This window comes from Eupeodes corollae, chromosome 1 (genome assembly GCF_945859685.1).
Source record: "Eupeodes corollae chromosome 1, idEupCoro1.1, whole genome shotgun sequence".
NCBI lineage: Eukaryota > Metazoa > Arthropoda > Insecta > Diptera > Syrphidae > Eupeodes > Eupeodes corollae.
In genome coordinates this window covers 234,187,201-234,212,867 of record NC_079147.1, presented here as the reverse complement: position 1 = coordinate 234,212,867, position 25,667 = coordinate 234,187,201, and positions in this window count along the sequence as shown.

The window sequence follows — 25,667 nt, the reverse complement described above, 5'->3', positions numbered from 1 at the left end:
ATTTATTTGAAGTCGATATCTTTTCTTTCCATCTTTCTAAAAATCCTTTATTTCGACTCTAGGGACCTTGAAACGTCGAGGACTGTCAAAATTTTCAATTTAACAAATCGGACCTTTACAATAACTTCCTATGGGAAGTTAAAAATAGATGAAAAAAGTTTGATTTTTAAATATTTCCAAGTTCTTTTTATGAGCAAATATTGTACATCTATACTAATCGATACTCTACACTATCAATCAAACCTAAACTACTAAACCAATTTGCATGAAATTTGGTATGGAGATATTTTGATAACCGAGAAAAAACAAAGGCTACTTTTTACCTGCGGAAAATGACGAATTCCCAAGGAAAAGTTCAGGTGGGCCGAGTCTAAATTACTGAACAGATTTATTTGAGATTTAGTATGGAGATAGTTTGAGACTCAAGAAAGGACATGAGTTACTTTTAACCTCGGGAAAACAACGCAATCCTATGGGAAAAATTACTTTCCGGAGAATCGCTTCTACTCCTAAATTAATAAATTTAAAACGTAAGACGTAAACTTAATTTGAGATTAAGTTCCACAAATAATAATTTTAAACCTAAACTTTTCGATGCTCATCCTTTCATCGCCAAACACGAGCCATGTAGGTACAACAAATAATTCACTGGGTCTGTCTTCTACTTCTGATAATTCTGTTATAATTACATACAAATCCTGCAAATATTTTATTAAATTTACCAGAAGTAGGAATGTTGTTTTAGGTTTGTTTCTTTAGTTCATCTGCGTATTTCTTTTAATATTAATACGTGTATGTCAGATGTGGAGGGAGATATCGTCGTGTACCTCTCAGTAGACAACGTTAAGGACACGGAGCAAGTAACATCATACCCCTTAGAGTATCTTAATTCTTTGGAATTATCAGGGGTCCCTTCTCATAAGTTGAGATTGAAGGTTGGTGTTCCAGTCGTGTTAACGAGATATCTTGACGCACCAAAGTTACGTAAATGTACATGGCTACAGACTACTCACCTAGGACGAATTATTTTAAAAGCTATAATCATGACTGGAATAGCAAAAGGAAAAAAAAATTTTAAATTCCCCGCATTCCGATAACTAAAACCGATTTGTCGTTTCAATTTAAAAGAGTGCAGTTTCCTCTGAAAGCATCATTTGCAATAACAATAAATAAAGTTCCGGACAAACGCTGAAAGTTGCAGGTGTAAATTTGGAAACAAAAAGCGTCCTCACGACTCTCAAACCCACAAAATCTTTACGTTCTGGCCAAGGAAGAAAAAACAAAAAACGTCGTATATAGTATTACCTCATCCCATCTCGGCATAATTCAAACATACGTACAAAGAAGTACAGCTTAGGTTTTTTCATACTACTATCCAAAAAAAATATCTAATGCTGACGAAGTTGCAGGTAAAAGCCAGTAGAACATAAATACAAATTCAAAATCTATCTAATGTTGAATTGCTCAGAATATTATTTTATCATAACATTTTACAAAAGTTAAAACATTCAAATGGCTACTTTAAGTTAAAACAATTTCTTATTTCACACAGCTTCTGAGTTTCTGTCATTTAAAATTAACTCTCCAACCAACGATGTCTTCAAATTCAATTTCATTACATCGTTGAGAACTCTAGTCTCACGTACTTTGTGTTTGAACGAAGGATTTTTCTAATCATTTAATTAAAAGTTAATATTTTTACTAACTTTTTTCCTAGTATTAAGTTCAATAGTAACTTCTTGACTTTTATAATTGGTGACCCGGTCTCAGACCTAGTTTGTTCCAACATTTTGAAACGTTGGTTAAAATAAGCATTAAGTTTGGAAATGAAAAAATTGTTGAGCTATCCAGCACTACGGTCTTACACACAAAGGTTACCGTTGTTGGGGGTTAATGTCAGTATCCCGGATTTAGGTTTGTCTGCTTTGTTTTTTCACGAACTGTAACTTTTAAGACGTCTTTAAATGAACCGTTTTTAATAAAAAAAATGAGAATATTAGTTTTTATAAAAAATAGGATTTAAGTTCTTTAATTTTTAGAAAATTGATAATTAACAAATGTAAAATTTCTTAACAATAGGTTGTTCAGAATTCTGTGATGTTTTTGTTTTTGAAAATTTAAAGTTAACGATATATCAATGCCTTTTAAGAGCTTCCATAATTGATTGATGTCTCATCTTTTAATTAAAAAAAAAGAGCTTAATTCTTATTACAAGACCGAATGGTCACCGTGTTAAATATCAGGCGTAAATATAAGACGGTTCTATTACATCTATAAACTATACAATGTTACCTCGTGGCGTCGTCGTCGTTGTCTTGTTAGTGGCACCACTGCATCAGCATCAGCACCTCCCCGAATCCATCATGAACCTCGCATTTAATTACATTTGTCTAATAAATAAATGAATAAATCATCTGCACTTCAGATATCAGAGTGGACACGAATTTTTAAACAAAGGAGCACCCCTTTGATCGATGTTCAGATTCAGACAACGCCTTTAGGCACACTCTCGGTTCTCGAAAAGAGATTGCTAAAAATACAAAAATATCTGACTACTCTGTAGCCAGCTACATAAGTGTCTACGTAGATACAAATATTTCAGATGGATATACAACACCTAACAATTTAACCGCAGACTTCTTGGCATCGTTTCGGGTGATAATTTACATGTAGGAAGGTACATATCGAGACCGCTCTCGATCATATTCAGATCGAACGAAGTGGCAACTGGCTACGGAACGGGGGGTGCTGTTTTGGGGAGCAGTCGTTTGGTGTTTAATTTATGTGAATATCGCAAAGTCATTTAGCGCACGACAATTACTTGTAATTACCTTCATTTCCCGTAGTGATTATCGATTGGGTTTTGAGATGAACGATTTTTTTTTCTATTTTTTTCTGACGCTTTTCTTTGCGAGAGTTTTTGAGAAGGTATATTTGAATAGAGTATTTGAATTTTTTTTGAATATATTTATTTTGGCGGTCTCTAAAAATCTACTGCATCTTCGACATAGCACCGGGTTGATGTTAATTGCATCTTCTTTAATTGATGTTGCTTTTATTCAATATTTATGTAGATTTATCGATGTGGTCATCAGAGTTTGAAATGTAGAATAATAAATGTCCAAAAGACCGAATATCAATTATGTTTTATTATTATTGTTCGATATATATTTGTTGTTGCATTGCGGTAGCTCATAGATAGAACCGACCTGGCAATGCATACCTTCATAAATTGTATTGTTTAACCGTTCACAATAGTTATATCGTGCATCTATTATAAAAACTTTTTTAATTCTTCGGGGAAGCAATACTTTATGCCGCTAAAAGCATTTATCACCGAATTGAACTTAACATTACAGATTTGCGATCTTAAGCATCTTAAATTTGGTTGAAAAATTGAAGATGATTAAAGAAGTCCTTAAAAACTGATACGGAGTGTGTTTGTCATGGAAATTAGCCTCACGTACACGCGGCCTCGCAATCGGTCCATTGGCATTGTTAGGAGAACTGTGTCATTATAAACCGTATTTAATAGTACACGTTTTTGGTTCATTTAGACCGTAATTAAAGGAGGATAAAATAATTAATTTATGTTGCGAAAAACTAGTGATGGAACATGGAAAGGAATTAATTAAAGCAAATCAAAAGAGTTTATTCTGCTATCAATAATATACTTAATGAACGAAATACTTTGGACTTGTCTCTAAGCGTTTTTAAGGCAATAAGAGCGCACCTTGATTTATAATCTGGTAAAGACCCAACCCAGTTAAGTTTTCTAAGTGCATAAAGAGTAAATCTTTTCTGAACTCTTTCGATTCTTAAAATATTATTTTCATAAAATGGAGACCAGACGATACAACAATATTCTAAAACAAGTAGCACTATACACATTAATAAGGTCTTCAAAGTATAGGCATCCTTAAAATCTCTGGAGTTCCGCTTCAAGAAACCTAAGAGTTTATCTCTACGAGTATATAGAATGTAATCAACATGAGATCTAAAGTCAATCTTTAAATCAAAAATCAACCCAAGATCATTTACTTCAATTACCCTCAGAAGACTAACATCATATAATTTATATTTAAAATCAATAAGGGATGAAGATTTAGACACACTAAAAATTTTACAGTTTGAGTTATTCAGCAGAAGATTATTGTAGTCGCACCATTTAAGAAAATAGCTTACAGTAGCGAGCAAAAAAAATGCAAACAGTCACACCAAAATCAATTATTATTGCTTTATCTTTCGTAACGGTAAAATTTTGTTTTTCCGTTTCGGATATGTGTACCCATTGTGTAGGCATTCTGTTTATAATAGCAATATGTAATTGGTCTCTCTCTAGTGTTTGCAAATTTACATTTAGTTAGAAAAACATAATTTTAGTGAGAGCAAAAAAAATGCAAATGGCAAATATGACTAGGAAGGTAGGTACATAAAATGTATTCTTTGGTTTCAATTAATTAGAATATGCAATTAATAGAAGCAACTATCGATTGGATGCAAGAAAGCAATAATTAACGCTGCTAACAACGGAAGATTAATGCAGGATATCGCTTTGGAGTTTTGTGTAGCAACATCAACAATATCGCGTATTATATCCCGATATCGGGAACAAGGGGATATCAATCGCAAAGTGGGAAGTGGCCGTCCACGCAAAACAACTTCCAGATTAGATCGTGAAATCATAAGACAGGTTAAAGTTAATCCTTTTAAAACTGCAGTGGAAGTTACTCAGGACGTGAATGAACATTTTGATGTTAACGTAGGGGTACACACAGTTAGGCGACGATTAGTGGAGTCAAAACTGTATGCAAGACGACCAGCTAGAAAACCATACATCAGTTCCATCAATAGGAAGAAACGGCTAGATTTTGCAAAGCGCCATATGCATTGGACAAGTGAGCAATGGACAAAAGTTTTATGGAGTGATGAGAGCAAGTTCAACTTGTTCTCGTCAGATGGCATTAGGTATGTGCGAAGGCCCCCGGGACAAAGGTACAGCCCTAGATATCAAGTTCCAACAATTAAGCATGGGGGAGGGTCAGTAATGGTGTGGGGTAAGCAATTTAAAATATTCATGAAATCAAATTTGTAGTTGGGCTTTTTCAAAGGCTCATTTTCTCGTCAAGGCGTGGGCCCGATTTGTCAAGTAAGCGGCCGGATGAATGCCCAAATGTATAAGGACATTTTAGAAGACCATATGCTTCCACATTTGAGGACGAATATGCCTGAAAGCAGCTTATTTCAACACGACAACGACCCAAAACACACCAGCCGTTTGGTAAGAAACTTCTTAGAAGAGAAGAGGGTTCATGTTTTGAACTGGCCAGCACAATCTCCCGACCTCAATCCCATAGAAAATTTATGGGATCATGTAGATCGGGAGATAAGAATGCGAAATCATTCAAATTGTACCGAGTTGATGGAACAAATAAGGACTGAATGGGAACAAATACCTGCGAGCTATTTGGTGTCGTTGATTGACTCAATGCCTAAAAGGTTACGCGCCGTTATTGCCAATAAAGGTTTCGCAACAAAATATTAAAACATTTAAGTACAAAATTTCTTCAAAAAAGATGAATAAATCCGTTATTTTTAAAATTTTCCACGAATTTGCATTTTTTTTTGCTTAGCGTAAAATCCAAGTTAAGGAACATTTTTTACAATTCCTATTTTCATGGAGTAAGATTGGGTAAAATTCAAATCTGTTTAAAGAAAAAAATTAATTTGAACATTTTATGCTAAATTTCAAAGTATTATAATCTAAAATGACTTAGTTCTTGCTAAAGATTGTACCAACTTTTTCGGTTGCATTTTTTTTGCTCGGTACTGTATATCCGACTGCATTAATAAGCAATCTTCAAGTTAAGATGTTGCTGTGTATACTTTCACAACATCAGCGTACATCAAGCAGTTACAAAATTTAAAAATAGTAGGTAAATCATTTATAAAGATTATAAAAAGAAGTGGCCCCAAATGACAGCCTTGTAGAAGACCCTACACCACGTCTATAATGTTTGAAACACAATCATCTATTTTAACAGCTTGTTTTCTATCAGACAGGTATAATTCTAACAACTGTAAAAATTAGTCATTCAATCCTAACATCTCAAGCTTTTGTATTTTGTAGGAGAAGATCATGATGCACGCGGTCAAAGGCTTTAACAAAGTCAGTGTACAGGACATCAAATTGTCTACCCTTTTCAACATGACATGATTATAACAATAATTTGCAAATAGACTTAAATTAGTACACGTTGATCTACCCTTTACAAAACCATGTTTATTTTGAGACAAGAAATTCTTGTCAGCAAAATAAAGTCTTTGGGTGAGCATTTTTTCAAAAAGTTTGGGAATAACTGAATGTTTTTATATTGGTCCATAGTTTTTCACTAAGTGCTTAAGACCACTCTTATAAATATTCATTAAGAAAAACATCAGTTTGTAAAGATTTATTAAAAATAAGGGTTTAAACACTACAAAGTGAATACGAATGTTTTGAGAAAAGAATAGGAGGAATCATATCAAAGCCTGGTTTTGTTGACACTTCAATTTCTTTTAAGCTATCCAAAACATCCTGTTCTAAAAAACTCTATAGTTTAAAATCTATCAAAGAAGTTATATCAGGATAAAATCTGCTGATATTTGATAAAATTTCACAATTATAAGAAGTTTGAAAGAATCGAGCAAACAGGTCACATTAGGACTGAATATCATTGGACGTAAGTTCTTCGTATTCCATACATTGAGGAAAAGATGAACAATTTCTTTTAGAAACAAACACTTGTTGAAAAAATCAAAATCTTTTCTTAACTGAAAAAATACTGCACGATCTTTCGAAAAAATTTTTACTTTATAATAATTAAAAGCTTCGTTTTAGCATTCTCTAAATTTTGTATTCTTTTGATAAACGATGGAAGCTTAAATGACTTTTTCTTAGTTAAGGTAGGAACTAATCTTTCAATGCCTTCATTAACAATACTTTTTAAAGTTGTAAACATATCATCTAGAGAAATGCCCTTCCAGTTAACAGTATTATACAAATTATCTAATGCCGTGAAAACTGCCTCAGGAAATTTTAATTTTTTATTTTTTCGATAGGGGCAGAGGCATAATTTTAATTTTCAAAAGGGAAAGAAATACTCTTATGATAAAAAAATGAATAATAAATAAATTGGGTGCAACAGTCCGTAGTGAACGAGGGCCTAGTGAATTACATCTCTCAACCATTCGAGTAATTGCAGGGATGGAAGGGACTTACAGTTCGAATCTGAACGGCTAATTTGATAAAGCACTTTTTCATGATAATAAATTCTTGGAGAATTTGTCAATTTCTCGAAAGAGGCGGAACCCGTGAAAAAACTTTAGGTGGCACAGGCAGGGATCGAACCCAAGACCTCTGGCATGAAAGTCCAACGCACTAAACTTAATGTCACGGGTAATACAATTATGATGAAAAGAGTTATTTAAAAGAGGGAAATCAGAAATTGAAAACTACATCCAATATTTTGTTTAAACTGTTCTTAACATTATAATTTTGGAACAGGCCCATAGCAGAAAACGAATCAACTACTAACATTTCTACATCTTTATTTGCATTGACAGGCATCAAAATATGATATTCTTACATGTAGCAACAGTCGATATGACCAATATTGAAATGGCCAAGTATACAAGGTAATTGATTAAGCGTTAATTCACTTACTATTGCTTGAGCATTAGAAATATGTTCGGTATAAAAATCTACTCTGCTCGTTGGGCGGATATAACTTACAATTAAAAATAAATCTTTAGTTTCAGCAGAATCTTGAGAACTTACACAAACGCGGAGCTGCTCAATATCATCTTCATCATTTTTTAATTTGCGTTGAGTACTATTGAAAATTGTTAAGACGACAATCAAAACACCATCTCCTTGATCCCACCCTGTCTTAGTTGAACGATCTTTCCGATAAACATTGTACGAAGAATCAAAGAGCTCACACGATATAAAATTTGAATTCAGCCATGTTTCAACAATGATAATGACATCGAACTCTTGGAGAGATGATGATAGAAAAAGCTCGTTAGTTTTCGTACATAAATCACCAGCATTTTGAAAATATACGCGAATTTCAGACAAGCATCGCGTATCTATTTAACCAGTGAGCTTCTTTACTAAAAGCAGTCTTTTGATAAAAAAGTAGATGCACTGTTAACTTAAAATTTGGCGTTGATATTTATTCCGCTTCAATTCTTGAACAACTTATATTTTGAAAGGCTTCACTCCCAAATTCTTTCGCAAAATATTCCACGTTGTTGAGTAACAAAGGAATAACTGCTGTTCACGGTGTCGAATTGCTAATTAACAGTCATCCCTAACACTGCTCGATACAGTTGCTGGCGTTTTAATGTCCAACAATGCAAATTTAGTGCGAAATTTAGTAACAATAGCCCGAATGAAGTCGTCTTAGTGGGTCCATTAAAATGACCATACAATGAAAAAAGGGACGCAATAAACTTTCATAATAGAGCACACATTTTTATTATAGAAGTCAATACATTTCAAGCGTTGTTTGTTTTTAAGAGGATTAATTGTTAAATTATAGAACAAACTGAAGATGTTTGACAGTGACACAAATCACGAAATGTACGTAAGTTGTCAAAATCAGTGCTGCCGAAAAGAAAATAGCAAACAAAATCAAGCAATCCTAGAATTTGAAAATAAATGAAAATTTTTGAACATGCAAAAAAAAGGGAAAGCGGTTTCAGCAATAACTAAAAAAGATCACCGAGGTCTTAATATTTGTATTGAATATGTTAAAGTGTTAATAACTTCCTTAATTTCAATATTTCTACTCACTGGTGTCTTTTTAGAAGAGTGGAAAATGTCTTCGACAAGTATGATTCATAAAAGTGGTCTAAAACATTATAGAGCAGTCTCAAAACTTTCGACGATTTAAAAATTTTTTGAAAACTTGGTGTTTAATACGGTCAATTTCAAAAGAATGATATTATAACTCCAAGACATTATAGTTTCTGTAGTGGCCGCTCAACTGCAACTAATTCGTGTCCTTTTCAAACTTTTGTTAACTATCTTAAGAAAGATGAATTCAGGTAGATGTTTTATATAAAGATTTCGTTAAAAGCTTTCGATAGAGTCCAAATCAGACTTCTTATAAGAAAGCTTATGACAATAGGAATTAAACATGGTTTTCTTAAACGGTTGGAATCATAACTATCGAATCGTAAACAGATTGTAAAAATTGAAGATGATCAATTTTTTTTATTCAGGTCTTGTCAGGCCTGCCTCAGGGTAGTCATTTAGGGCCTCTCCTTTTTAACCTATTCACCAATGACTTCCAGATTGTTTAAAATTTGCAAATTGTTTAATGTTCGCAGGCGATTTGAAATTATGTTTTTGTTTTGTATCTTCAATTGACGTTAACTTTAAGTTCCAAAAAGATGTAGATGAAATTTTTCAGGGGTTTGAATATAATGATCTTGAGCTAAATTTCTCTAAGTGTGAAATGTTGAGATCCTTTCGTTCATTACTTAGGATGATATTCAATTACAGTCTTAATTGTAAAAATCTTTCATAAAATAAATTGGGTGGCGCAATAGTCCGTTTGAGAACTAGCCCTTAGGGCCTAGTGACTGACTACTCTCAACCATTCCTGTGTGCGAGTACTGTTGTCAGAGATGGAAAAATTCTTCAGTTGTAATCGAAAAAAAAGACTTAGGTGTAATTTTTGACACAACGTTGTCTTTTTTGGAACTCATTAATTTCAGGTTGTTTAAAGTGGAACTAAGTTGTATTTAATAATATCGATATTCGTATATTGTAGCGTTGTATTGTCACTTTTTTATCAAAACTCCTTTGGCAGGATGGAAAATGTCCAAAAAAGTTTTGCGTGTTTTGTTTTGGGGAACTTAAGTTGGTCGGAAGGTTTGCCCAGACATAGTACTACATAAAGTCTCTAAAAAGTCAAAGAGAATGCTTTAGAGCTCTCTTTATGAATGACATTCTAAATGGTAGAATAAAATCTCACGATCTACTAGTTTCTATGCAAGCGGTTTCAAAAGTTAACAGTCAAAAGCGTAACGCATTCAAATTGTTAAACCCTACTTCAAAAATTGTGATCCTGTTTCAGAGAATTTTATGGTGGTGTATTTAATTGAGAAGAAATTTGAAGAGACAGACAAGTATTGTAAACAGTGTGCACCATCTTTTTGTTCATACCACTGAAAATATTGCTGCTTTAAGTGAAAGTGTTGCCGGAGACCAGAATGTGTTGATTTCTCGTCGTTCTCAAGAATTATGACTGTCTTACAGCACATTATGGCGTATTTTGCATTTGGATCTACACCTACGTCCATATAAAGTCCAGCTTATACAACAGCTGGAGCCAGGTGACCAATTACAACAACGACGCGGTCGTAGATACGTCGAAAGGGTGCTTGAACAAAATTGTCGTATTTGGGGTTCTGTGAATCCACAAGTAATTGAAGAGAGGCCATTACATCCACAAAAAGTTACTGTTTGGTACTGTTTGGTTGGGAGGTGTGATTCGACCTTACTTCTTCGAAAACGACGATGGAACGACTGTCACCGTCAATTGGGAGCGTTATGGTCATATGAAACCGACTTTGAAGAATACGACTTCGAGAATATGTTGTTTCAACAAGACTGTGCCACATGCCACATAATTCGAACGAATATGGCTTTTTTGCAGAAGATATTTCCTGGTGGCGTAATTTCTCGTCGTCGCCACCAAGATCAATTGTGGGGATACGAGAAAAAACGTTTTAATTCAGATACACTCTTGAGCACTTAAAAATCAATATTGGTCAAGTTATGGCTGAGATACTGCCAAATATGTGTCAAAAATTGGTCGAAAATTATACCACAAAAGAATCGCTGCTTGCAACAATTCGCACGGTGGTCATTTAAATGATGAAGTATTTCTTACATTTTATTAACGTTAACTTTTGAAACCGCAAAATGGATAACCCTGTATTTTTATACGCCCGAAAGGGATCTAAAAAAAGGGACGTTCCGTTTTTGATTCCTTATCACAGGACGAACTATGGGAAAAATAAACCCATAATTCATTCCCACTACTTTTAAATGTTATTCATTATAAAGTTGACCTTCAAAGGAGTAGAAATATGTTAAAGAATATTGTTTTAAATTTGTTCATTGTTATATAATTGTAAAATTACTATTTATTGTTATATTCAACTGATTATAACCGTCCATAAACATAACATTATTTACTTAAATTCTCTATCTCTATCTTTCGAATTTCCATTTGTTGAATTTTCTTATAACAATACAAATTTTACCGATTTTTGACTAAGCCATTGCTACTTTCTTTCACTTTTGAACAGCTGGCCCACCATCTTCGAGAGCATGACATCTTACAATCAGGTAGTAACTGAATCAATCGTCTTTTAAAAGTATATTCCTTTCAAACAAGATCTCATCCATAAATCATTTTTCACATCCGAATCTGATTCGAACAAAATACAAAAAAAACCTCTGTATATATTTATCGAACTTTCCCTTTTTCTTCTTTGCTTCCGGAAAGATGGAATAAAATCGAATCGAAAAACCTCCCATAAATATTCAATGAAAAATTCACATATAAGTAGGTAACTGATGATGATCAGATCACAAACATTCTCCATCCCACATTTGTTCTTCAGCGTTCAAAAAATGAATGTCATGAGGGACCAATAAATAAGGATCAGTCGCAAAATTTACAAAAACCAAAGAAAAATGAAACCAGAACTAAAAACAAAAACAAAAACCACAAACCATACCCGACTACCAGATCCAGATGCACGCACATAGTTTATTATGACAGCATCTTGAACGCCCACATCCCACCCGCACTTTGGAATATGCCCAAGAAAAAGACACACAAAAAGATGCAGCATCATCCAGAGTCCCATGTACGCAATGTGTCGACCAGTTTTGTTGTTTTATTTTGGTTTTCAATATTTGTTTGCCCAAAGCTAACACTCGCTTTGTCATACGGAAAGAAGCCCAAGCCAACATATGCCTTATAACCTACCTTTGTACCTACTTTTATGTGGTATACCTTCATTTAGCACCTGGGGAGGAATTTGAGGGCATGCGTCGCGTCGCTGCGCTGCGCCATCTACATCCACCGTCACTCCACTGACTTAATATCCCAAAAATACAACGACAACCGATAAGTCGAAAATACTTCTTATGACGCAGACTTTCACTTTTCACCGGGCGGGCGGGATGACAAAGAAGAAGAAAAGTGAAGTCATTGTTGAGCCGGATATGGTCGAAAAGGTGTTAGATTAAGACCGACATATTTTTCTGATCATTAATTTATACCAAACAAAGTAAAAAATAAAGAACAGGTCGAATGGATTTGCTCATTTTTGGTTTTTGGGTGTCTGTCTGTTACTTTTTGGTAGTTTCAGGGCAATAATATTCTTCTTGATTTTGTAAGACCTTTTTTTATAAACTGAAGGTGAATAATCAATAATGAAAATGGATGAAAAAATCTAAGCGTTGTCTCAGAAAACTAACTACAAAGTTCCAATACAGAAAAGGATTGAGTTTTGATAACTTCCCTCAGTCCGTTCTCGTTAGAACCTCCTACTCTATGATATTTATCAAAGACCATTTTCACCCGTTTATGTCTCAAAACATTAGCACCGATATTTCTTCTCAAAATAGCCTCACCGATTTTTCTTCAGCAAAGAAATTGACGATTATTTCTAACGAATCCATACACAACATTTAAAGTTACAAGAAGAAACGGAGTCATCCGTCTTATTTCTTTAGTTCTTGATCAAAATGTGATTGATGTAAATTCATGAATGTTTTTAATTTTTTGTTTGTCTGTCCCAAATCAAAAGGTACATTCTGATCCCCCCTAACACCCACTGTAAAGGGCGTTAATGAAACTTTATACCGAAACGGAATGTTATACTCGATCGTTAAAGACCTGTCCCACGATTTGATGTTCTATTCACCCACTGTAAGTCGAAGCTAAGGAAGTGATGTGTATGAGGCCCAAAATTTTGTTTTCTAATTTTGATGTTTCTTTTTAGATTGGACGAATAGCAACAATATTATATTCGATGAGATGCTTTTATTTTATGGGCGTAAAAGTCAAATTAGCTTTCATCAATCAAGTTTGATTCTTTTTGTTTGTTTCCAAGGGAGATATCTGTGCCTAGAAATTTTAAATCCGAGAAAGTTTGAAGGGATCTTAAATGGTCATTCTTTGTTTGGAGGAATATTGTTATTATTTTAAACAAATCAATCAGTTGTTTTTTTTTTATCGCATATATAAGAAAAACAAAGAAACGAAACTTTCAAAATAATATTCATATGAAATGTATGGCTTTTGTTTTTGAACTTGTATTCGATTTTCAAGACATTCTAAGTAAAAGGGAAAGCTAATTTTTTGACTGGATATATTACACATTAACCTACAGCAATATTAAATTAGGTACTTTAGCAGATTTCTAATGGATCAAAGAGCTACAATTATTTGAAGTTTAAAGATCATTTACAGACTGCAATTTTGACCGAAATCAAAGTAGCAAAACTTTAAGAAGGGTTTTGATGTTCTGGTTTTGAGCTCAGAATCAGTCGATCATGGCAGGCTTTTAAGGCGGAATTTTTACTATGACATTTGAAGATACTGGGATTTTGGAAAAAAAGTTTCAATTTGATACAAAAACGATTATTCTTGTGCTCAATCCCTGACTGTCCCATCTTAAATTTCAACATCTATTTTTGTTAACGAGATTTTTAGTCGAAAACTGATTTTTACTAATTTTAGTAGGTTAGGTTATAGTGGCTGTCCAAGATGGATACGGACACACTAAGGCCAGTTTAATGGCCCATTGTGATACCACATGAATCTTGAGGCTTCCTCCTAAGCTCAATGGAACCAGCTTTAGTCCCTTACGAAACGTGAGAGGCTGATTATACCGATATGATTTAGATCGTTTAGATAGTTAAAGAAGAATTCTCCTAGGTTATTCTCGCGTTTTCGAGCCAGAGCAGAGCATGTGCAGAGAAGTTGAAGAACCGTTTCTTCCTCTTCCTCGTCCATACGTATTCTCATTTGAGAATACGCCTAGTGTCGTGGTGTGCTTTCCTATTAGACTGAGTCCGGTTGTGACACCTATTATAGAGCTTATATGCGATCTACTTAGAGAGAGCAAGCACCTTGAACGTTTTAAATCCAGTGTTGGCCAGATGTTTTTTGTGACTTGACACGTCGTGATGTTGTTCCACCTGCCCTCCTCACAGCAGCTTCTTGCATTAGCACCAGTTTACAAGTAGCGACTGGTATGCCAGTACTTGCCAAACGTGGTAGGATGGGCTGTACTGTACCGTTCCTGGCGAGTTCATATGCCTTACAGTTACCTGGAATGTCTCTATGGCCCGGCACCCAGCAAAGGTGAACATTAAACTGTTGCGCCATCTCCATTAGAGATGATTGACAGTTATGGACTGTTATAGAGTTTGTAGAGACAGAGTCCAGAGATTTGATAGCGGCCTGGCTATCAGAGAAAATACGAATATCAGATGTTGATATCACGTTTTCTTTGAGCCAGGACAAGACTTTTCTTATCACCAAAAGTTCCGCCTAAAACACGCTACAATGATTGGGAAGGCGAAATGAGAGACCCCTTCTTTTGTTTTTGACCCATCTGTGTAAAAATGGATTGACTCATCCTCCAAGAATGTCCTATCCTCCCAAAAAGATCTGGTAGGTATAGAAATCTGGAAGTTTCTGTCGAATTGTAGTTGGGGGATAGTGTAGTCTGTGTGCTTTGGAATTCATTCTAAGTACCTTACGGAGTGGCCAATGTTGTTCTTAGTCCATTGCGACGAAGCCTTGAGGCGAATAGCAGAGCTTGCAGCTATTTGTTTGCTAAATATGTCAAGAGGTGTAAGGTAGAGCAGGTTTCCAGTGCCGCAGACGGGGTCGTGCGAAGCTATCCGCTTATACATAGGCAAGCTGAACGTTGGACTTTATTTAGCTTCCCCTGTTTATACCTTTCTCTAAAGCAGTTCACCATACTGCAACACCGTACCTTAAAATCGGTCTGATTTCCGATGTGTATAGCCAATGCGTGATTTTAGTAGCATTTCTTAAAAGTTTTTTATTTCTTATATAAAAAAAATACAAATTGGATGAATGAAATTAATCTGAAAGATATCAAAATCGAACATCAATTTTTACCAAATTTGCGTACTATTTTTTGTAGATTTTATTTTTTTATGAAAAACGAACTGTTTGTTTCTTATAAAAATTACTCAATATCGAAAATAATATTTTCTGTGAGACAAAATTAGTTTAAAGCCACTATCTCAAATTTTTGAAAAAATATTTGAATCTAAAGTAAATTTTTACCAAGTTTTAGGATTTATTTTTAGGTTTTTATTGTATGTAAAAAAAACTGTCATTTCGATTTTTCTCAACATTTTATGGAATATTGAAAACAATATTTCTTTTAAGTTAAAATTTGTTGGAAGCCATAATCTTTAATTTTTGAAAAGATGTTTGAATCCAAAATCAATTTTTACCAAATTTTGTAATTTTTTTTTTTAGTTTTCATGTTTTGTTAAAAAACTGTCAATTCGATTCTTCTCAAAATGTAACTTAATGTTGACAACAATAGTTTTTTAAAAGATAAAATGAGTTTAAAGCCAATATTTCAAAGTTTTGAAAAGATATGTGAGTCGAAAATCAATTTTTACCAACTTTTATTAATTGTTTTTAAGTTTTTATTTTTAAAAAAAAAAAAACTGTCAATTCGATTTTTCTCAAATTTTTACCAGCTGGTGAAATCCTTATTTTTCGTTGCATTCAATTGTTTTGGAGATAAAATCATTTTTTGTTCGTACAATTTTCGAGGTGGTAAATATTTTGTTTTCATAGTTTTCAAATTTTTGGAGAGTCCTTTCTGCATCTTTCTGCATTATTATCTATATAACAGAATTTATTTGAAGTCGATATATTGACTGGTTTTTGAGCTATTTACGACGAAAAAGGGTTGCGAACGTACCGACGTACTGACGTATGAACGTACGCACGCACATACATCTCTCTCTTTAATTTTGAATCTGGGGACCTTGAAGCGTCGATAAATGTTAAAATTTTCGGAAAATCGGACCGATTACAATAACTATGACTAACAAAAACTACTGCAAATAGTGACACGTTGAGGATGAAGAGTCTTCTCAATAGTCATTCCTGGTTTTTCAGAACCCCAAATGCAACTATTCTGATTCTGAACCTATCCTCCGAGGTTAACACGGATCTCCTCACTGAAATAGATTTTCCGATGAAAATCTTTTGACGCACTTCAAAATATCAGTGAAGGCACCACATTGCTAGTAATCGAACAGCTTGAGTTCTTTTGTAAGTTGAACTAAGTTTTAAGATCCAATTCTAAATGCAAAATACAGTGCAATATCGTTTTTGGAATACCACACATTTTTCACCATTTTTGTAGTGAATTTTAACAGTTTCAATGCATTGTTGAAGCATATATCGTTTAATTTTTGTGTAATCTCATTAATTTTACTTGTCAATAGATGACAGCTTCAAAAGTGACAACTTTGAAAACAGCAGTCTTATCAAAATTATTCCCTTATTGGAAAATAAGATGTTCTATATTTTAACTAGCTGATCCGGGCATCCGTTGCTGTGGTTAACGTTTTTTGCCATATTATATCGTTCCAAACTATTTTAGGGGAACGGTAGGAGAACCACATATGTACAATTTTATTATAGGGTGTCCCGACAAATTTTTTTTTGGATTTTCCGAAAAATAGACCTCTCAAAACTTGCGTAATTAGACTTAGATTACAAAAATATATACCAAAATGTTAAAATTTGTCTAGGGGGTTGTACCGACCCATAAAATTTTGACAAATTGATGTTTTTATGCTTTTTTTCCATTCCTTAATTTCGGTTCCTGAGCTACTTTTTATTATAAAAATTACCTTTTTGATCTTATTAGGTTTAGAGCATATTTGACGTTTTGATTTGCATGCAACAATACGTTTCCAGCGGTTTCAAATTTATAAGGTTTTAATCTAAAAATACCAAAATTTTTTTTGAATTTTTTTCATCATTTTCAAGGAACTTAAAACCACTGCTCTATAAATCTGACACAATTTGAATTAAAGTTTCTAAACCTATCCGATTTTGAAGAAAAATCTGAGGCCTACCTGCGCAAATGACTTAATTTATTGTTGTCCTTTAAGGATATGGGTTTTTACCAGTTTCCCACTTGTAAAATACACAACTCAATCCGTTAATAAAGTCGGATTTAAAACTAAAGGCTGTTTTCTACATGACAAATATCTACACAATTCAATCCGGTAATATAGTCGGATTTAAAGCGCAAGGATTTGAAAAGTGGGCATTTCATTCGAGATCCTCAACGGGTTGTGTAAAATGCGTTGTAACAGTTTTAAAAGCGTAGCGTAGCCAAGGTTTGTGATCGATACGGTTTATCATTTTGGCTGATGTTAGCTTGGTTTCTACCAAAGATTCAACTCTTGTTATAAACAAAAATAAGATCCACCGAGCTGTATCGAAATCATGCAAAGAAGCTTTAGAAGATATTGGAGGCATTGCTATGAAAAACATTTATTTTGATGAAAAAAAGGACAAAACCCTGATAAATGAGAAAATAGGGGCGCGTGATCACCGTAAAGAAATTTTTGAAGAACACAACTCAATTTTAGCTGAACCTGGATCAATTTACTTGGGACACACAACACCAGGTCGTGGCACCGCAAAAGGGATTTTTACTTCCATCACAACCTTTTTAGAGAGTCAAGGTTGGAATTTAGATGACGTGCTTTGCATTGGATGTGACGGAACTGCAACTAACACTGATGGTTGGAAAGGAGCCGTCATTCAATATTTAGAGGAGTTCTGAAGTGACCGCTGCAAAATATTTAGAGGAGTTCTGAAGAGACCGCTGCAATGGTGTATTTGCATGCTTCACTCCAATGAGTTACCTTTTCGTCATTTTTTCTTGACGTTAGATGGTTGCACTTCGGGTCCTAGAGAATATTCTGGACCTATCGGGAATTTAAAACAATAGTGAGCTTTTACGAAGAGGCACACGTTAAAGCTAATATAGAAAAGGGGATGGACTTTGAGCACGATTGAACAAAATGTTCGTTCGTACAGTTGATGTAAAGCCAGACAATAAAACCAATAAAAGAGTTAGGTCAGGCGGATAGCTTATAATCTTCTAACAATAATATTAATTACTTTGAACTATAAATACTTTTAATTTCAAGTAAATTCAGCACTAATCGGTGCCCAACATAACCTGTCTTTCGTTAAAAACAAATAAAGGGTCCGCCAAATAACTTTTTTTTTAAATTGCTATAAAAAAACGACTGAATATTTTCTCAAATTCCTTTATTTAATTTGAAAGTACAATCTTCCCCACAATAAAAGTCCAACGGTGTCAAATCGCAGCTCCGAGGTGACCAAACGACATCAACTCTGCGGCTGATAATGCAATCTTCAAAAATAGGGCGTAAAACATCGAGTTTCGCTTCGGCTGTATGGCACGTAGCGCCGTCTTGTTGCAACCAAATTTTGCCAATATCCTCATCTTCAATTTTTGCGAACAAAAATTCGCTCAACATGATCTTCATCAAAAGGAGCTTCGTCTGAAAAGATGATTTTTTTGGCAAAATCGGCATCTTCTCTAAGTCGATCGCAGGCCCACTTAATGAAGCGAAAACGCATTGGATGGTCAGTTGGCTTCAACTCCTGAACCAATTGGACTTTGTTTGGCTCCACACCAAGGTCTTTATGTAGAATTCGTCTCAATGATGTCTCCAAAATGTTCATTTGTTGGGAAGGACGGTGAATTTATGTTGATGGTGCTTCACGCACACTCTGCCAAAGCAGTAATATTCCCGGGTATACGCACTGTTTTTTGGCTTTTCACGCTTTGGTTTATCGATGAGATCGAAAGTTTCATTCACTTTTTTCATATGATAACGAACAAACGGAGCTGACAGTGCGTCTCTTCTTCCAAAATCCGTACATTCTGCAACATTACCATGATTTTCAAAGTAATGTCACATATTTCCCAGCGTTGTTCAAGCATATACTTGCCCATATTCTTTCAGCAGATTTTTTCTGCTAGTTATCTGTCAATTAAGACATGACCTAAGGGTTATCATTCACAAAATAAGCACTAGTTGAAAAAAAACTGAGATACCCTTTAGGTTCGAAGGTTTTCCTACACGTGAACATGCAACATATTTATAGCTTCCCATATGAAAAACATGGATTTTCCTAAACTTAGCCTGAAATGAACATTGTTTGTAACAATGTTCATTGTTACCTTGAAATTGTAACCTTGTGAAGATTATGGTACAATCTGACAATATCATTGGAATACGTGGCAACAAGATCATTTTTCCTTTAAACTTTCCAGTTAAAATATTTGCTTCGAGAATATTTGCGGGATCTTTTTGACGACCAAAGGTCTACCTTCCTTTGCATAATTGAGGTGGATTCAAATTACGCAGAGGAATGATAGGTGAACCAATCAAAGATAATGTAATGGCATTCCAGGTATATCAAGAAAATTTAAAAATCCAATTGGAAAATTCACAATACCGATTTCATTAACAACAGAATCGATTGATTTAATAGTCATCAGATCGCCTGGTAACAAATGTTATGCCTGGAAGTTATTTTCGTCAACATCAATATTTTTGGCTGAGAAAATAACCCGATGAATGAGCCAATTATGATTTGAGTAATTACTCTGTATATCCTGAAAAATACTCTGAATCAATTCATTTTCATCCTGAAGAACAGTGCAGAAATTGTCTGGCGGCATTGTATTGCGTATTTGGTTAATGGTTGTATTATATTTATTATAATAATAATTTAATTTATACTTCAGTGTAGGTAACACGTGGTCGGCTATGATAACACCAAAAATTAAAAAAGTTCAATTCAATGTATTCGTTTACTACAAAATAAATGTAAACTATACTTTAGCCTCAGCAACATGTGGTGGTTATGTTATTAAATTGTAATAAAACGTTTGGAAGTTTGACATAACACCATCCTTTGCATACTTACTCAATCCAGTCAACAGATGTTGCCATCTGTTAGAATCGTTTGGAGCTAAGAGTTAATTATGATTGTCACATAATAGACAAATAATTTGCAATAAAATAATAATATGGTCAAAAATTGAGATGTAAACTACCCTTTCTTTCAAGCTGGATCAATCTGCAGAAGGTGTAGAAATTTCATTAAAATCGGTTAAGTAGTTTGTGATTCCATCGCAGACAAACATCGTGACACGTAATTTATATACATATATTAAAATTTGTAAACTTTTACTGATAAATAAAAGCATATTGAAGTTTAATAATACTTATTAAAAATTTCATCATGCAAAAATCAAGGAAACCTCTTAAAACTTTTATAGTTTTCTATCTTCTGATTTCATTTCATCTATTTGGTTTTCAATTAACTTCAATGCAGCCCCAACTCGAATCTCCTTAAGCCTTAATCTCCAGTGCTCAAAATTAGAACTTATGCAAATCGAAGTGGTTTTTCAGATTATTCCTTATTCATCACAACGTAAGAAACAACATAATCTATCTGGCGATTAAATATCGAATATTCTTAACATTAAAAATATTTCCCCTGGTCCTACAGCAACAAGTGATTCTTTTCTTTATTTCTTCCAAAAAAAAAATTAATTTTCTTCTTCTTTTCTTTCGCCACTTGAACCACACATTTAACCCATTGCCCTAAATTCCTAAAAGAAAATCCCTTAATGATAAAAACAATCTAACAAATCCAGCTGAGATATTTTTATGTAAATACAAAAAAATAGTAATCATTTGCATTCTAAAAATATAATGTTTATAGATGTCTTGTTGGTATTTGTTTTATAAGGGAATCAAGTAGGGCAGGGAGTGCATATGATAGAAAAAAAAAATATACAAATAATAACAAACTGAATTTCCCTAAAAAAATTGGAACAATTAAGATCACAACTATATATACAGACCCCTACCTACTGCTCTATATTCAAAACATTTTCGAGTACCTATACCATATGAGTACAATGCCAGAGTAATATTTTGTTTGATTTTTTGTTTTTGTAGACGTTAAATTAGAAGCCCTTTATTTTACTTACTAGATACGCTCTTATATTTTGCTTTTGCTGCTTCATTGCACGAACTCCGCTTTTGCTGCTATCAAAAAGGCACTAAATCATTCACACACATGCTTACAATTACATACAGCCACCGTCAAAAAAACAGAATCATTTCTAACTTACATAAAAACTTTATCTACTATAAAGAATTGTAAGGGTACAAAACGGCTTGGGGCATAAAATTCACATTTAGATGGTAAAACAAAGAATAGAAACATTTGAAGAAAAATGCAATAGTCTTTTTGGTATAGGATTTTTAATTGTTGATTGATTTTGAAGATACGAGTATTTCGAGGTATACTGCAACAAAAAACATATCGGATTGATTTTAGAACTTTATAATAAAAACACTTCCATTTTGTACATTACTTTATAGACATATCTGTAGTACCCGTAGCATGATGGTTAGTGCGTTGGACTGTCATGCAAGGGGTCTTGGGTTCAATCCCTGCCTGTGCCACCTTAATTTAAAAAAAAAAAAAATAATTTTCGCGGGTACTGCCTCTTGCGAGGAATTGACAAATCCTTCAAGAGTAATTCTTGTCATGAAAAAGTGCTTTCTCAAACTAGCCGTTCGGATTCGGCCTAAAATTGTAGGTCCCTTTAATTCCTGGAAAAACAGTACTCGCACACAGGAATGGTTGAGAGTTGTAAGTCACTAGGCCCTGGTTCACAACGGACTGTTGCGCCACCCCATTTGATTTTTTGATTTATTTATAGACATATCTACTTGAAAAGTGTAACCTTAATATTTTGAAACTCAAGACAAGTCTAAAACCGGACGGTTATTAGTATCGTCCAGAATGCTTTACTCATATACAATTTGTAGTTAATTGCTAAGCACTCTCTTTAACTTAGACAAATCTGGGGTGGAAATTAATAATAAGATGAGTGACTGTCACATTTGTCACCCGTTCGGCTAAACTTCGACGCCTGAAATTTGGAATGTTTTTTTCGGAAGCCAAACACTTTGTATTATCATAGATTTTAAGACATTACTTCTACACATTATTTGATAACATACAAATTAGCATTGGACACTATGGTTTGCTTTGGTTAAAGATTTTCCTAGTTAAGATTTTATTTGTTGGGATTTAAAATCTTTAAATTAATGTACATTACAATCCATTTCAAAAAACACCAAAAACACTCCTTACTTAAATCACGGTTGTCAAGTTTACTACAAATCCAACTTCTGGCGCTATTTTTTAAAATTTGATTGGAGTGATTATCTTTCTGTAAACATATGACAGAAGTGGTTGCCCTCAAAATTTCATTACTAAAAATTAAATTGGAAAATATCAGTTGGTTGTGAGCTTATTTTTTGTAAGTAAATATGTATAATATTATATTAGGGTACAGAAGACCTTTCGAATACAGAATAGTTGACAAGGCTTCATCTGTTATCCAAAGATATGCTATGCGGCCATCTACACGTCTGTCATGTACATATTCGAACTCGATAAGTCAAGGGAATTTCAAATGCGACAAATCTCAAGTGAATTTCCAAAAATCCAAAAACACCAAAATAAAGGCTTTTTCGGAGGCGTTTGCCGGAAAAATGCGGCCACATAGACATCTGTCATGTACGTACATATTCGAGATCAGGGAGTCAAGGGCTTTCGGATGAGACCAATTTCAAGTGGTTTCCCAAAAGTCTAAAACCGGAAGAAACATCGTCTTCGGCGACAGCTGTGGCCACCTACACGTCCATCGAAATCATATATAATATCAGCAAGTCATAGGCGTCGAGAAGCAATGCATTTTAAGTTATTTTTCCCTCCGTATTTGAATTTTCGGAAAAGTTGTGCTTTTGATGTACTTTTTCTTAAAAACGCTTCCCACTACGTGCCGGCAGATGAACGTTTCTGTAGTCACCTTTACTAAAACTTTCTTCAACTTTAATATCAACTGGTTTCCTCTCACGCAAAAAATTAGCCCTTAGCTCTTAGACCAAAGGGAAAAAATGGGGTTACCGACTCTGTAAAGGAGTCAATGTCAGTAAAATACATTGTAAAACCCCATAAATGTTAATATAATATCGTCATGACTATACCGACCCCACATGTCCTGAAATGTTAACGACATTATGAATGCTAGTGTGACTTGACTCCAATAAAATAGAATCAATTAATGTACTGACTTACAGAAAGCTAATTTTCAGGAGCTTTCTAATCGGATGGTATTGAGAATGTACCAATTTTAAATGACGTTGCAGTTTCATGCTTTTACAATGTATTGGTATCCTACACAAAAGATATCGCTCCTCTTAAAATATCCAAATATTCCAGTCTTTTTAATCCTTGGTAAACGAAAGAGTTTAAAATACTTCGAAACAAGGGAAATAAGGAAAGTTCCGTGATGCTTTAAGCTTCACACTTAAAGCTTTTGGAAATTTGTTAATATAAAACGGAAATCTGATGGCTACCCAGTAAATTTTACTGATAACAAAGACAACCTAGTCAATACTCCAGATATTTGTAACGCGTTTGCTGAAAACTTTCAGCGATCTTTAATTAACACTCCTTTATAAATTTTTATACTTGCGAGACAGTCTCCAGACTACGTTTTAAATAACGTTAGACAAAATCTTGCATTACTGAAAGATGATTATTCCTCCAACTGTCTTAAAAAATGTAAGTCAGTAGTGGCATCCCCACTTCTGCGCATATTCACACTTTCTTTAAGCCTAGGTATATTTCCCACTATATGGAAAAAGGCAAAACGTTCCACAATTCAAATACCCTTGAACTCGGTCAAGAGCTAGACCGTATTTATACTGTTAATTGTAAAGCTTTTGACCAACTTTCCCATGATATCATCACATTTCCTCCTCAGTTTCATCGTATCTTCAAAAAAACTCTTATTAAGTTAAATACAGAAGTTCCTTTTCTAACCCTTTCATTGCCAAATCAGGAGTTCCCCAGGGTAGTAATTAAGGACATGTAGTCTTTATTTTAGCTATCAATTTGTGTACAGTAACATTTAAATCTATTCAGATGATATGAATATCTTTACAAGCATAAAATCTATAAACGATAGGTTACAACTTCAAGAGGATATAAACAGTTTTTGTTATTTGGTGCAATAAGAATGGACTTAACCTTAATCCATTAAAATGTCTGGCAATGACTTTAATCAAACGCAATTCTATCTTGTTTGATTAAAAAAATATCGCAGCAGTCTATACATCGCGTTCATAGTTTTAAGATTTAGGATTTTTTTAAATTTTAATATCAATTTCACCGAGTAATTAATTTAACCGTTAGTAAAGCCGGATTTGTTAAAAGTTGGCCTTAAGAATTTCAGGATCCATATGTTACTCTCGCTCAATATACTTTTTTGGACCGCCACAATCTTGAGTACGCACCCAGGTATGAACTCCTTTTTACGAGATCTACAAGAATAGGATAGAATCTGTTCAACGCAACTTTATACATTTCAACTTAAGAGGGCTTCCATGGTCTGATCTTTATAACTTCCCTCCATATTAACATCGGATAAAGCTTCTTTAAATGTAGCCTCTATTGCAAAGTAGGGTTAATAATGATATTGTCTTTATTCATCAACTTTTAACTGGTGTTATGAATGCACCAGATTAATTACATTATATAAGTTTAAACGAACATAGAGGTAACCACAATATCCGTAGTTTCCAATTAATGCATGTTTCTCAACACCATATTTGTTATGGCATGCATAAGCCTCATACCTGTTTGATTTCAGCATGAGTAAGAATATTCTTAAAAATATACTAACGACCAGTGTGCCACGCACTTAAGATTTGTAACGTTACACAAATGCTAAACAATTACAAACAAATTATATTTTGTTCCTATTATTTCGGCCACAACTGTATGTATATAAAAACAAATCTATATCAGCGCCACAAATGTTTTTAATAGTTGACCTAATTTTGGGCTCCAAAAAAATATCGTGTGTGCGTTTTCTAGCAAAGCCCTAAAAAAATTGTAGACAACAATTTTTCTAGTTTCTTTGGCGCGATCGTCAAAGTTTTCTTCTCTTCTTCTTCGATGTTAGTTGTATAGGGCTTGGGGTTGCCCTACAAATGAATGGAAATACAAATCTAAAGGCATACACACAACCATGAAGCGAGGGAATCATAAAAATTGAAAGTGAAACTAGGCCACGCAACGCATCCAATCCAACAACTCAAGACATTCTTGATGTTGCTGTAGATACTTTTATTTTCTTGAAGTATTTTTGTGTGATAACGAATTTATCACACATCTAAATGGCAGGAGAAAGAGGGACAGAGAGGAATAAAACCCTTGATTGAGAAGAAGTGGTGGTGGTGAGGGTAAGGTCGGTCGGCCTAACATAATGCCCTAGAAAAAAATTAACTGAAAGAAAAATAGATGCAAACACTGAAGTCGAAGACAATCGCCATCAATCCTGATTGAGGT